The 16,634-nt window shown below is 35.4% G+C and overlaps 1 pseudogene; it reads right to left on the bottom strand.

The window, feature by feature from the left end:
* Nucleotides 1-13,916: 13,916 nt before the first annotated feature.
* LOC127227365 (olfactory receptor 14A2-like) lies at nt 13,917-15,318 on the bottom strand (annotated as a pseudogene).
* Between the last annotated feature and the right edge of the window lie 1,316 nt (nt 15,319-16,634).

Raw genomic sequence — 16,634 nt, 5'->3', positions numbered from 1 at the left:
AGATGCTGCTCTACTGAAGAATGGATAAAGAAGATGTGGCACATTTATATAATGGAATACTACTCCGTGGGAAAAAAATGGAATCTTGAAATTCACAGGCAAATGGATGGAAATTGAAGCTATGATCCTGAATGAGGTAACCCAGTCACAAAAAGAGGAACATGGTATGTAATCACTCATATATGGATTTTTTTACATAGAGCAAAGGATCATCAGCCTATAACTCACATTTCCAGAGAAACTAGGATACAAGGAGGAGTCTAAGAGATTCATATAAGGTCCCTCACAGAAGGGGAAAGGGACAAGATCTCCTTAGTAGAAGGTGGACAATGAGTGGAGAGGGAGATAGAAGAAAGAGAAGGGGAGGAGAGGAAAGCAAGTAGGACTAGGAATATTAAGTCAGGGGAAGAATAGATGAGAGAAAAGGAGACAGAAGGTGAGAGAGAGAGAGAGAAAATGTGAGAGAGAAAGAGAGCATAAAAGAGGGAGCCATTATAGGTTTTAAGAGAAAACTGACTCTAGATAAATGTCCAGCGACCTACAAGGCTGACCCCAACTAACAATTTGAATAACAGTGGAAAGGCTACCATAAACCCTTCCCTGATAATGAGATTGATGACTAACTTATCCACTATCATAGTGCCCTCATCTAGTAGATGATGGAAACAGAAGCAGACAACCACAGCTAAACACTGAGCTGAATTGGACTCCAGACGCAGAGAGTGAGGACAAACCTGGGCTACAGAAACACGTAGAGATAGCTGACCTGAACAGGTAGGAGCTAATGGGCCCCCAGACTGATAGCTGCAAATCCAGCATTGGACTGACTCTGACCCCCTGATCATGGGTCTTTGAAGGCTTGGGCAGTTTAATAGACTTCAGACATTGGAACCAGGATGTATCCCTGGTGCACAAAAGGAATTTGGGGCACATTTTCCATGGAGGGATACTTCATTAACCTAAGGCAGGAGGGAAGGCCTAGTCCCTACTCAAATTGACTTGACAGGTTTGGATGACTCCTCCTTGAAGGCATCATCCTACATGTGGAGGGAGGGGAAAGGGAGGGTAGGGTAGGTGGGGGGGCTTGGGAAGGTGGGAGAGTGGGAAAGAGGGAGGGAGTGTGGGAGGGAAAGTGAACTGGGATTCATATGTAAAATAAATAAAAAAGATGCAGAGATGGTTCAACATATGTAAATTAGTAAGTAAAACATATCATGTAAACTGATAGGCTGAAAGACACATCCACATGATCATATCATTAAATGCAGAAAAGGACTTAAGAAAAAAAATAACCTGTGAATAATGAAAGTATTGGAGAGAATGGGGATACAAGGGACATACTTTAATGTACTGAAGGCAGTTTCCAAGAAGTCCATATCTAACATCAGATTAAATGAAGAGAAACTCAAAGCAATTCCACTTAAATCAGGAACAAGATAAAGTTTTCTACTCTCTCCATAATCCTTTAAGTCTGAGCTAGATTAATAACATAGCCAAAAAAGAACAAGTCTGTACAAATTGGAAAGGAAGAAATCAAAGTATCATTATTTACAGATGATATATGATAGTATACATAAGTGACCCCATGATTTCCATCAGGAAACTCCTATTGCTAGAAGTATTTCAGAAAAGAGCTAGATACAAAATAACTCACAAAAATCAACAGTTTCCTCAAATAATTCAAAAGCTTTGGGGGTAACTCCAACCATTCAAGTGATATTCTCATCCTTTGGTTTGAATAATAATTGCTCTTATATACTGATATATTTGAATGCTTAGACATCAAGGAGTGGCCCTACCTGATAAGATTTAGGAAGTTTGACCTTGTTTGAGTACATGTGTATTTGATGGAAGGAATTACCAGGGATGGGCAATGAAGTTTCAAAGCCAATACCATTGTCTGTCTTTTCTTGCTCCCTATGGATCTGGATGTAGTACTCTAAGTTATTTCTCCATCACCAGGTCTGCCTGTGTGCTGACATACTACCAAAATATAGGTATCACCATTAATGACCTCAAAATATATTATAAAGCTATAGTTGAAAAACTAAAAGCATGGTAGAGGTATAAAACAGATGTGTTGATAAATGGATCAAATTGCAAATCCAGACATAAATCCACACACCTATTGACATCAGTTTTTTAAAAATAAAGAAACCAAAAATACACAACCAGGATATGTGTGACGTAGGATTCCTTTAAAGTGAGTTCAACAAAATATCCCATATTATTTGAGTATCTTTCTTCAGCATAAGATATTACTTGAAATCCACTTTTTAATATCATTCAATGTGTCCTAATGCATGTGCTCTTTGTTTAAACTGCATTATAGACCACTTGGTCAACATAATATACTTACCTTTGTTTAAAGAGAAATACTTTCCTCTCTCGTTTTTTTCTGTGTGTGTTTGTGTTGCATTGACTATGTAATACAGAGTAATATATAGATTATTAAAGTAATTTATTCTCCACTGGAGACTCAAAGATAAACATTCACAAATAATCAATAAACAGCAAAAGTTCTTCATATGGCATATTTTAAGGCAATTAATGTTCTTGGATTAGATTAGACAGTTGGTTGCTTGAGTTTAAGGTCTGTAAACTAAAATTTAGAGGAAGAATTCAAAGGACAAAAAAGGAAATGTCTAATGGAGAAGTATATTTAGAAACACAGCTCTAATGAAACATGTGTTTTATCCCAATTGTACAATTGAGGAGAAACACTTTAGGTGCACAGCATGTATTTTAACTAAAGAACTAAGATTGAGGTCTCTGCCAGGCCCTGATGGAAATCATGGGGTCACTTATGTATACTATCATATATCATCTGTAAATAATGATACTTTCCAATTTTTACAGACTTGTTCTTTTTTTGGCTGTGTTATTAATCTAGCTCAGACTTCAAGTAATATGGAGAGAGTAGAAAACTTTATCTTGTTCCTGATTTAAGTGGAATTGCTTTGAGTTTCTCTTCATTTAATCTGATGTTGGATATGAACTTCTTGGAAACTGCCTTTAGTACATCAAGGAACATAGAAATAAAACCATAAAAATAAGGATGAATGAATAAATGCTAAATTACATTGTTTTTAATACCTGTATGAGTTTCCTCAATATCTATGATATTACTTAAAATTATTATAGACAGTATATTTTATTATTTTTACCAAAGGAAATTTGAAATTTGTGCCTTAGAACAATTCAGATTATTTATGTTTCCAGACAAGAGCACTCTTTGTAGGTATGAAGGTCAACTTGAAGTGGTACTTTAAAAAAAATACATTAGTATTAATTTTAGAATTAGATAACATGGAAGAAAGTTAGAGCATTTGGCCATGTTTACAAACAATGAAATCATAACATATTTTTGCATCTTTAGAGCTGTGAAAAACCTTGGAGTTCTGAGATGATCTGTAATTATATATTATCTTGAGAATGCAAATATAAGCCACAGGGAAAATATTTTATCTTCATACAATCTTTGATGTGTATGCATTTGAAACCTTATATTCAAATTGTACCTAACAGAATTCCTAAGTCACATGGATATTCCTTGGGAGTCATCAAAGGGTAATCATTCCAGGTAGCTTTATGAAGATTCCATGTCTTGAGATACAGTAAGTTCTGTAGTAATTGGCCCTTTTAACATACCACATTTCTCACCCTGCTGATAGTACACTGAAATAGATCATGAAGAACATGGTCATAGTTTTCCTAAAATTACATTAATTATGTAATTTCTTAATTATATCATGCATAGAATTGGAGAAAACATTATAGTGTTAAACCAATATTCTGAAATATAAATATTAGGAACTTTTAATAAAGACTCCTACCATATACTCTGTATTAGTCACTTTACTCATGCCTGTTCTGAAACACATGGCAAAAAAATAAATGACAACATCAGAAAAGAAGGGCTTCTTTTAGCTCATTATTTGAAGGTACTATTCAAATGACAGAGAAGGCATGGTTATAGGATCATATAAGAGTTGTCACAGTATACCTATAGTCAGAAAGCAGAAAATGACAAACTTTAGCATTCAAATGCTATTTTGATGTCCTTCTGCTTCTCAGGCCAGGATGCACTACAGAAAACAAAATCACCTACAGCTAGCATATTCTTTCTACCAAGGTCAGTCCTCTCTGGAAATGCCCTTAGAGACACAACCACATTGTTTTGTCTTAATTGATAATGTATCTCATTAAATTTACAAAATAATTAGTCATTACAACTTGATCCCTTGGTAACTTGATGCCCAGATACAGCACTTTAAAGTATTACATTACACGAGGCTTCCTAAAGCCTCCTGTTAATTTCATGATACCAATGTGTTTCATATAACTCTAAAAATCCCTAAAGTTTTAACACTTCTAATATTGATCAAAATTCTATGGTTCAGAGTTTTGGAGAGATGACTCAGTTGCTGAGGATGCAAGATTTGTCTCACCCACTCACATGAGACTATGCATAGTTACCCATAATTCTAGCACCCATGTTCTCCTCTGATTTTTGATGTCATCCTCAGTCAAATGCACTCACCAACTCAACCACATACAAAAATAAAATTTAAATTCAAATAAATATTTTCAGGAAACCATTTGGTTTTCTCCTGAAGCATAGAGCAATCATATGTCTGTCCTTGAGAATACAATATATGTACATATTGTACATGTATATACATGTATATACATGTACAATATGTACATATACATATATATTTGCTGTGTGCACATATATTCAATGCACATAGCAAACTTTCCCATTACAAAAGAGAATAATGAGAAATAGCAAGGATAGATTAAGTTAAATCAAGTCTAACATCCGGCAGGGCAAACAAGAAAAAAATGCTCTGTGTCTAGGACCTGGGATATATAATGATATCATTTGTACTCCCATAGTCTTGAGCCATCATCAAACTCATACAGTTCTACAACTTTTCGCTCAGTTGACACCTTATTGATCTTACTCCACACTATATTTGCAGCTTTTCTTGCTAGACAGCCCATGCTCTTGGTATTGTCAAAATCCCGGGATTCCATTATACACTAGGTTACATTTTCCATGTTCTCTCTCAAAAGTAGTAACAGGAAATATATCAAACATTGACAGCTTTGAGTTTTCAGGAACCTTTGTATATATCTCCATGTGCCTTTTTTTTTAGTATACACCATTACAAAAACCAAACACTATCACATGTATATCACCAATAAGTGCTGTCAACTCAGATATATAGCCTAGTCTCTGGACCAGTTTCAGTTGTTACTGACTACCTTTGATTCTGACCATAGGGAAATATCTTCCTAAGGGACAATTTTGAAATTGAACCACAGACAACTTCTTAGTTAAAAATCTCATGAAAGTGACTCCAGGGAAATGGTCAGAGACCTACAATGATGACCCCAACTAACAATCTGAGCAACAGTGGAAAGGCTACCTTATATGCCCTTCTCTGATAATTTATATGCCATCATCAAGCCCTCATCTAGTAGCTGATGGAAACAGAAGCAGACACCCACAGCTAAACACTGAGCTGAACTCCTGAAATCCAGTTGCAGAGAGGGTAGAGTGATAACGGGTCAAGACCAGGCTACAGAAACCCACAGAGACAGCTGACCTGAACAACGGGGAGCTCATGGACCTCCAGACATAGTTTAGAAACCAGCATTATACTGACTCAGACCTCCTGAATGTGGGTCTCATTTAGAAGGCATGGACAGTCTAAAGGACCTCTGATAGCAGATCCAGGATGTATTCCTGGTGCACAAAAGGACTATGGGAGCACATTTCCCATGGAGGGATATGCCTTTAGCATAGAGACAGGAGGGAGGGCCTTGGTCCTACTTCAAATTACATGACAGATTTGGATGATCCCTCCTGGAAGGCATCACCTTCCCTGTGGAGTGGTGTGGAGGATGGGATGTGAGCAGAGGTTGAGGCATGGGAGGGAGGGAGAAGGAACTGGAATCGATATGTAAAATAAGAAAAAATAACAAGTATATATTAAAAATATCATCTTTCAATATATTTGCATTTTCACAAGTTGGGTGAATTGGATTTTATTTCCAAAGTGTCTTCCTACTTTCCCACTTTTGAGATAGTATTTTCTTTCATTGACACTAATTGATGTTGTTTCCTTTACCTTTATATTATCTACAACTTTTAAGATTTTTGCACTTATTCTTCATCAATTTAGATATTTTGCCTATATTTTAGAAATTTCACACCATAGATGAATAAAAGCATTGAGTATTAATACACTGCATACCATGCATACTTGAAAAGTCCTATAACAAACGAAATACTCTACTACATTTCAATTTAGTCTGACAAAAAAATTCTGGATATGGAAGACTGCAGTCAGATTCACAGTCAGGAAACAACACAAATCACTTTATGTCCAGTTTTCAATAACATAAATAGTCCTGGTTTCCCACATGAAGGCATATGAGCCAAAAATGTACTTTTTTCATTCTCTAGAAATTATGACTTTAAAATTCACCAGAAGGCTTTTTAGCCTCTGCCTTCTCAAGCTTCTCTAAGACTTCACTCTAAATTCCTCCACTTTTCTTCAGCACCTAAATTTCAAAATATTCAAAACACATACTGATGTTAAACATAGTTAACCTCTCTCTCTTTAATTGTCAATGATATGTGTTAGTTACATTTCACTGTACTGTGACTAATTACTTAAAACAGTGATTTAAGGAAGGAATTTCTGATTTGTCTCACTCTTTACTTGTATACTCCATCACATTCATGAATGGATGTCATCAGGAACATGATTAAATGCTTACAGTGTTTTTTTCTTCTTTTTTAAATTTATTTTATATAACCAAGTCCATTTAAATGATAACAAACATTTATAGACAATATTTGGGAATTTGGGCCTCGTTCTTTCCAAACTACTTCCTGCTGGTAAGGGGCAATGTCATGGGGGATTCTAAGAAGATGCAGAAATCCTGGCTGTAGTCTGTAAGGCTGCTTTGTCCAGCTGTTTAGAATGTAGGATCACCTGGTTCTCTGTTTCAGGCAGTCTGGCTTAATCAAACCACATTAGTCTGGAAGGAATCCACAGCTTTTCATTTTCTGTGGAAACAAATTTAGAAATCCTTTTCCCCAGTAACTTGTCCTTGAACTTAAATTTTGTAGTCAAAGCATTTTTTTATTTAATTTATTATTTTACATGTCAATCACAGTTCCCTCTCCCTCAATCCCTCCCTCCCTTCTTCCCTTCTTCCCTCCTTCCCTTTTACCCTCTCTGCCCTCTCACATGCACCCTAACCATCCTCCACTCCCATCCCCCACCCCAATTCCTTATGTAGGGAAATGCCATCCAGTTGGGGTCATGTAGATCTGACAGGTCATGTGATGTAGGGACTAGGGCTCCTCGCCTATCTCTAGGTTAAGGCAGTTATCCCTCCATGGGGGATGTGTTAGCAAGGTCCTTTTGTGCACCAGGGATACATCTTGGCTTCACTGTCTGAGGTCCCTTAGACTGCTCAGTCCTTCTGGCTGAGACCTATATTCAGGGAGGCCTGAGTAAGTCCCATGCTGGATTCCCAGCTATCAGTCTGGTGACCCTTTAGCTCCTCCTTGTTAGGTAAGCTGTCTCTATGTGTTTCAGCAGCCTGGTCTTGTCCTCTCCATCTGCATATGGGTTCTACTTCAACTCAGTGTTTGTGTATGGGTGTTTGCTCCTGTTTCCAACAGGCATTAGATGAGGGCTGAAGGGATAAGTTAGTTGGTGATCTCACTATCCGGAAAGGGCATTTCTGGTAGCCTTTCCACAGAGCTCAAATTGTTAGTTGGCAGCAGTCTTGAAGTTCTCTAGACCTTTCTTTGTGTTCAATTTTATCTTCAAACAAATATTGGCTTCCTCTTTTATGTTCTCTCTCTCTCTCTCTTTCTCTCCTGTCATCTATTCCTAACCAACCGGGGTCAATCTTCCTGGTTGCACGTGTTTTCTTTTCCTCCCCCTCATTTTCTCCTACGTCTCTCTCCATTTGCTCCCCTCCCCCAACTTCCTCTGTGCTCTGGGGAACTTGTCCCTTCCTGGTTCTGTGAGGGACTTTATATGAATCTCTTAGGATACACCTTGTATCCTAGTTCCTCTGGTGGTGTGAGTTATAGCCTGGTGATCCTTTGCTCTAGGTCTAAAATCCATATGTGAGTGAGTACATACTATGTTCCTATTTTTGTGACTGGGTTACCCCTTATTTTGATTTAGTATGTGGTTTTAGACCACAGAATCTGGTCCCACACAAACATGGATGAACTTTACCTGTCAGTCAAACCTCTATGAAAACGTACTCAGAGGTTTGTTTTTTTAACTGATTTTAATTTTGTTAAGATTATAACCAACAACTATTTTTAATGTACTTTTTAATGATTTTTTCTTGGAATGTTTTGGGGAAGTCAGTGATATTAAAGTATATATATATTTGGCAATAGAGAAACAGATGATTCCTTTAGAAAACTTGCTTAACAATGAAAATCAGCATTAAAAAAAGCAAAATTACTTTTGATATGCATTCATTTTTTTGTTTACATGGTCCCTAGTAAACTTGAAAAGTAATATTGAAATTTTTTAGCTATATCTTCAAAGACAGTTTTGCTTGCTGCAAATATTAACAACTTTTTGAAGAGAGTTTGTATCTCTTGAAAGAGAGCTTTTTACTAGTACATTCCCAAAGTTACAGAGTATCAAAATATCTCATAATGCATTATAATTATTCCTTTAGATCATCTCTCAACCATGATAAAATTTTTTATTTTAGTGCAGATGGTTATTAACACAGAAATTTAAAACTGGTAGGGTGAAGAGAATACGAGTCTCCAATATATCCATCCCTAAAGGGAAAATATACACTGCATTCTGAGTTCACAAAGACTCTAGGATCATTGCTTAGAAGTGACAAAAAGTATATAAAAGAAGATTAAGTGGATAAGTATAAGGCAATATATTTTCTTGACACAGAAAGGAAGTTATAAACTCATATAGGTTGTGACAATATTTGCACAAATTATGAAATAGAACAAGACCAAATTCCAGTATGGAAGGGAGAACGGAACCCAAAATTCCACTCTAAGCAGAAGAGGTATTAGAAATTTCTAGATGCTGGGATCTCTGCAGTTAGTTTTCTCTACAAGTGTAGCCCCTGGTAGGGTACCCATTCTCTGGTGGTAGATCACACATATAATAGGATGTGGGAAACAACAACTGGTCTTTAAATCTTTAAAAGAAACACAAAATTGGGTAATAGTTGGGGAATGGCTGTGAACAAAAAACACTGGAAAAACTCAAAATTTTCAAAGAACTAATGAAAATGTAGTAAATAAAAGTCATAGAATTCTAGATTTGGTGAGATGCACTTTATGAACTACTTTCTGTAAGGCATGTATATTAATGTATATTACTAAATTTGGTCCCTTTTATGTGTGTTGTTCATGGTATCATTAGAAATATGGCCATTTATATATCTTAATACTCATTTCAGTTACTATATTACTAATATTCTGTTAATTTTATTGACAGCTATAAATAAAATATTTTATTTTTTATGAGACAACTGAAAAAATAGCAGTATAAGAAGTCAGTTTAAATCAGAAGCAATTATACACACACACACACACACACACACACACACACACACACACACACATATCACTACATTCGTAATTAGTGATAATAAAGTCTCATTGTTTTGGACAAAATTATTTATTTTTTATCACAGTATCAATCTCTCAGCATAAAAATGGCTATGAGTGTCTTCTTCTGTTTCCATCAGGTACTAGATGAGAGCTCCACGATAGTGGATAAGTTAGTCATCAATCTCATCAGGTAAAGGCATTTATGGTAGCCTTCCCACTTTTGCTCAAAATGTTAGTTGGGGTCAGTCTTGTAGATCTATGGACATTTCTCTAGAATCAGTTTTCTCTTCAAACCTATAATGACTCCCTCTTTTATGCTCTCTCTCTCTCTCTCTCTCTCTCTCTCTCTCTCTCTCTCTCCCCTCTCTCTTCTTGTCTATTCCTCCCCTGACTCAATCTTCCTAGTGCCACTTGCTTTCCTCTCCTTCCCTTCTCTTTCTCCTAGTTCCCTATCCACTCACTGCATCTCCCCACTCCCAATATGCTCAGGAGATCTTGTCATCTTCCCCTTCTGTGAGGGACTGTGTATGAATCTCTTAGAATCCTCCTTGTATCCTAGTGAATCATTGGCTGATGATCCTTTTCTCTGTCTCAGATCCATATATCAGTGAGTACAAATCCAGATGCAGAGAGGTAGGACAAGACTAGGCTACAAAAACCCACAGACAGCTGACCTGAACCAGGAGGAGCTAATAGACCCCCAGACTGATATCTGAGAATCCAGCATTGGACCGACTCAGACCCCTTGAACATGTGCATCACTCTACATGCATAATAGTGGGAGGAATAGGATAGGATGGTGGTCGGGGGATATGGGAGAGTAGAAGAGAGGAAGGGAGGGAGAGATAGAGAACTGAGATCGATATGTAAAATAAGAAAAATAAATAAATAAATAAATGTAAACAAGGCTATGAAAATTACTGAAAAATTTTTAATTAGTATATGAATTAAGCAGTTTAATTGTAATCACATTTTACTCTATTTTTAAATACATTTTCAGTTTATTCAAATTTAAAATTATAAGCATAATATGTCAATAACTTTTATCTAGATACACTATTCAATGTGCTTTATTTTTAGCACCAGACTTAAATGACATATGATGAAATGTCAGGAATGATAGATGGGAATGTTGCTCAATTTATTTCTCTTTATATGATATAGTTCTTCAGTCCAGATTTTCCAGTCAAGGCTTTGTTACATTTGAATAACATATTAGTTAGTTATTTATGGATATGTTACTTCATTTTGCATTCTCTAAACATTTATCACAGTTGTATCTATGTTAATAATCCTGGTATACATGCTATAGAAGAATCATCTTCACAAGCCCTCACATCAGTTTGTCCTTAATATTTTAGAGGGTCATGAAACATTATTTTTGAAGTTAATTTTGTGCCATTTTGGAGTAGAGTCTTGGGTGAAATTATACTTGTAAAATATTATTACCACCTGAAGCTGAAAAGAAAAACAAATTGATATGAAAAAGGAGCTAATGTAAGAGAATTTGAGGAATAACACAAAAGAAGTTATACTTTTAGAGAAAATAATATATTCCTATGTATTATAAAAGTACATTGGTACATGAAGAGGTTATCATAAAATAGTAGCTAAAAATAACTGTTAGTGAAGAATTTTATTTCCATCTTGACTGTTACTCTTAACCCAGCAATTGGATATTGGTTTTGTGTCATTCATATCATGCCTTATTACAGATTTGGTGATATAAATTATCTCTTAGTGTTTACTTCGAAACATAAAGGATCATATAGTTTAATACTTTGAAGACAATCAAGATATTTTCTGAGGCTTTTTAATTATTAAGAAATGAAGCCTATTTTATGGTTGGAGAAAGTAGGGAAAGTCCTGAAGACTTAGAGCCTGTCCCTTCTTCTAGTGTTGCCTACAATCTGGTTGAGTATGTGAAGAGGGTACTGCACACTCATCCAAAAATGGCAATGATTATCAAGTTTCAAAGTTCTTCCTAACATGTTGGACAAATGCCTCTGGACCTGAGAATCAAACTGAATTCTCCTGCCCTAAGCCCTTGCTACCGAGTACTCTGCCATCGCAATGAGATTACTCTCATGAAACATCACAGGCTTGTCTGAAGCTTTGCTTTGTTTTTTCCATCCTTCGGTCCTGAAAACCCAAATTTACAGAAATATCAAACATTTCCTCACTTGCACAATCCTATGGAATGCATAATAAAATTTACAAATTTCTGTGTTCACAACAGCCCTGAAGGGATCCGTATGTAACAGATAAAAGTTTCTATATATTTCCCCCTCTTAGATGACCTGTGCTAAAATAGTTTATTGAATAATATGTGGTAAGAACTGGTAGAGAAGACAAAAGACAAGGATACAAACAAAAACACAAAAATAGGCTTACCTGGACTACCATTTAGGATTAACAAATGTTCAAATGTGTGAATTCAGGATGTTTTTATCTCTAATATAGCAAGAGGCTGTTAAAAACAAGACCACAGAGACTTTGGGTGGGTGGGGGGCTTGGCAAGCAAAGTGTACGTGGGCCCATTAATGAACTAATTGATAAAAGGACACAAAACACCAATTAGAAAAAACTTTATTTGTGAAGTAGAAACAGTTGAGATCTGTACATCAGATAGCAGAGAAAGTGATATTGTTGGGACCATGTTAGGGCAGGACGAATGGCTTTATTTATGGTTCCACTAATGTTAGTGGCACTGCAGGATAATACCATTCATGTTTCCTTTGTTGTTGTAATTTTGGTCTTGAAATTACAATGTGGTGAAATCAAGCAAAATTATATACAGCTCTTTGAATCAAACATAGTAGGGTCACTTTCTTATAAATTGTACTTATTATTATTGTTTTATGAGTGTAAGTTGTATAATGCTTAAGGAAGTTCACATGGCTCAAGAGAGTTTTTATGGGCAATGATTTTAAAAATATAGAGTATATCCCAGAAGGAAAAGTATTTTTTTTTTCTGTTTAAATGAGAGAGATAAGGGATTTATCTGATTATCTGTGTGTAAGATGGAGTCAGGTATATGACAAGTGTACATATATTTAGTCCATTACTCTAATTCTAGCAACCTTTTATAAAATGACTATACACCATTGCCAATATAATTGACAGTGGTTGTACATTATAAAAACCTCATAAAAATGTGGTCTTCCTAGTGATGAAAACTAATTAAATATAAAGATCAGATAATAATTCTGATAAAGTATAGTATGCAGAGAAATTTAAAACATAAAAAAGAAAATTATTTGTGTTTGAAAACTGGAGAATTAACCTTAAGAGATATATCATGGACAATCTATTCTTGTCTTTTGCAATTGTAGTTGGTTCCATATCTTCTCTGTAGATACTGATAAGAACACCTATTCACTTGTGAGTAGTTAGAAGTGAAACTTTTCTTTACCAAAGGAAGGATGACAAACATACATGGATTTTTTTGTTAGCTTTTTCTATAGCTATATCAGAATAGCTACACACCTGCTGCTTGATAAATGAAGTTCAAATATCATCACAGAACACAAAGCCCCTTCAAGGCTCTTGTTTGTTCTTAAGAGTTTTTTTTTTTCTCCTCAACAGTTGTTTAACATTTCTATTATTTGGGAAACCAAATTTTATTTTTTAAGCTCAGTGTATTTAAATGCATTCCTTAGACTATAAGCATCACCCCTATCACCCCTATAATGTTTCTATTCAGGAGAAACAAAAGACAAACAACCACATAAATTTCAACTTCTCCAGTGTCTGTCAGATAATACATACACTCTGCCTGAGTGATTACAATTTCTATTTTAGAATTGTATCACGTGATCTTTGCCCTGGTTTGTCTTTGTTTAAGGGTTTGATACCTCTATAAGGATTAGACTTACTAGACACTAGGCCAACAGGTTTGACTTCCTCATTATTATTTCTAATTCCTAGAAAAATTAGCAGAGAAAGCATTGTGAATTTACCCTGGCTATTCACATGCTTCTACTCTTACCTTAAAAATATAGATATAGTTCTCAAATGAGAACAGGTTTTCTATGCTAGAGAAGAAATTGGTATCATGAGTCCAGATATTAGTTTAACATGATCTAATTATCTGGTCTTAGATGATATCAAACTCATTCTGAGTAATTATTTACTAAGAGCTAAAATGAGTGTCTACGCTTTTCTTTCCTATGTCAAAATTATACATCTTGCTATTAACTTGTGAGGCAATTTACCATTGACAGATCCTCTGAAGTGTTAAATGATGTGAATCCTTTAGTCAGAAATTTTGCTGTAACCTTCTCAGAGCACACTTGACATCATTGTTCCTCAGGCTGTAGATCAAAGGATTAAGTGTTGGAGATAGGTAACACAGTGTACAGAACAGAAAAAAAGCCTGTCTGTGATTTATGTTATATTTGAGGATGGCTTCCGATAGACACAGCAAGCAATAGCAATGAAAACAGTGAGGTGGGGGATGCCTGTGACAAATGCTTTGGGCTGTCTTTTAGTGGCAAGAATTTTAACCACAGGGGAGAAAATGTAAAGGCAAGAGATCATCAGGCATGGAGCAAGACATGCCTAGATACAGATTAATTCCATGACTTATATAAATGAGCATAAGTGTTTCAGAGCATGAAATGGTTATCAATGAGGGATATCCCAGAAAAACTGTGGGATCTCACTGGAGCCACAAAAGACATGAAAAATGTTCCATCTGTATATTTAAGCTCCAAAACGTACTCAGGTAGCCCAGAAAATACCCACCCTCAGCACACAGATACTACCATTCATGATGGTATCATAGTGCAGGGGACTGAAGATGGCAACATAGAGGTTATAGGACATGGCAGTCAGGACAAATAATTCCCATGCTGAGAAAGAAGTCATTAAAAATACCTGAAATGCCCAACCAAGAATGGAAATGAAATCGCTGTGAGTTAGGCTATTGACAAAGAATTCTGGGATAGGAACTGATACAAAGAAAGCCTTCCAACAGGGACAATTCTTCAGGAAGAAATATATGGGTGTTTGAATCTGCAGGTCAAGGGTGGTGATAAAGTCTGTAGGTCCTGAAATTCAGAGAACCCCATAAGAATGAATTCATTTATTGCAGTGTCAGTGGGCATGCTATAATCTTTTCAGGCCCTGTTAGCATAAAAGGAAAACTGAATAATTGCTGTTGCTGCCATAAGTAATAACACAGATACAAAGATATTCTCAGTAGAAATGAATTCAAGAAACTACATACAAGACAGAAATATATATTCAAAGCATTCTCATTTCTTTCTGTTTTCTTCTCATGTCCTTGCCCTCTGTCTCTCCCTCTTATATATTTGTTTTGCGTGTGTGTGTTTGTGTGTGTGTGTGTGTGTGTGTATTCATCTTTCTCCTATTTTCCCCCTCACCCTCTCTCTCCTCTTTCCCTGTCATTCCTTTTCAGCCCTCTCCAACTCAGATTTGGATTACCTTATTAGGATCACATGTCTTAAGACAATTAGTGTTGTAATAATTTCTGTTTTCTAAAAATGAGATTCACTAGGTCCCAGAAAGTATGATTGGATTTTTCAAAAAGAACATGGTCATATTTTCCTTTGAATAAAATTAATAATGTATTTTCTTAGCATCACAGTGCATAGAGTTAGAAGCAATATTAGAGTTGTAAAAATGAAGTTACTCATTAAGGGTGGCAGGTAATAAATAGAAGAAAAATTTCAAATATATTTGTATCTCATGGGAATCCCAGAGAGACAAATCTGGTTATTAAAGTGACACTGACATACTACATTCATAGTGCACATGACTATATCTGGGTAAATATTAGCAATGTCCTAAATAACAACATGGATATACAGAAATTCTTGGTAGAAAATGTGTTAACCAAATACCAAAAGTATAAAGTTATACATTTTTGCATAAAGTATCATTTCTTTCTCCTTTCCTCTCACACCATTCTCCTCTTTATCTTTCTTCTATAGCTTTTTTGAACATTTCTCTTCCCATCTTTTCTTCCTCCTGTGCTAAGTCCTTTCTAACTTTCATCACTTCCTATTTGCTCCCTCTTTTCCCCTTTCCCCTCCCCCTACCTTTCTTCCTATTTCAATCTGCCTCTCTATAGTGGCTTTGGATTTTTCTTGAGGGCAATGCACAAACTAAGTAGGATTTCTAAAGGTTAGATACAAAACCTTAAATCTCCACTATTTAAAATCAAGTCTGATTAGCATGAACTATGTGTGGTATAAATTATTCTTAGTTTATTTTTATGATATTTTCATAATATTTAGGCAGAATTATTCAAGGTTCTAGTTTGTGCTTGTTTCCGTTTATGTCTTAATGAGTTATCATTTTTAGAATATTGTATATACTTAAGTTAACTTTAGAAATATTTTAAAGAATTTTTAATGTTTGGACTGAAAAAGCACCTCAAAACAATCATTACTAATTCAATTAGCATCAAATATTCACATTATCCCCATATCAGGTATACTTCATAGGTATCAATATGCAAAAACAAATAAATGAGATAAAAAATAAATGAAAAAAAACTATAATTATAACATACAAGAGATTGGTTTAATTCTAGATGGCTATGATTCTTGGCAACAGAAGATGTTCCTATCAGCTATTTCTTAACAGATTTCTTTTTTGATGTTCTTAGCTACATTTTGTTTTATTTTTTAAACACTCCTTTACCTAAGATGATGCACCACCACAGAATAATTGTGAGACCACATAGAGCCAAATAAAGACATGAAGAAAGGGCCTTCTGTATATATTTCTCTAAAGAGTAACCAAGTAGCCCAGAAAATACCTACCATCAGCACACAGTTACCACCATAATAATCAAAACACCATCAAAAATACAGAATAAAGAAAGGATATTAAGAGGAGCAAAGGATCATTTCTAATGTAAAAAGGCAGACCTACCACAATTACACCTGAATTCTCAATGGAAACTCTGAAAGACAGAAGGTCCTGGATAGATGTTCTGCAAACA

The sequence above is a fragment of the Phodopus roborovskii genome, unplaced genomic scaffold, assembly GCF_943737965.1.
Source record: "Phodopus roborovskii unplaced genomic scaffold, PHOROB, whole genome shotgun sequence".
NCBI classification, from domain to species: domain Eukaryota; kingdom Metazoa; phylum Chordata; class Mammalia; order Rodentia; family Cricetidae; genus Phodopus; species Phodopus roborovskii.
This window is presented reverse-complemented; position numbering and strand designations above follow the sequence as displayed.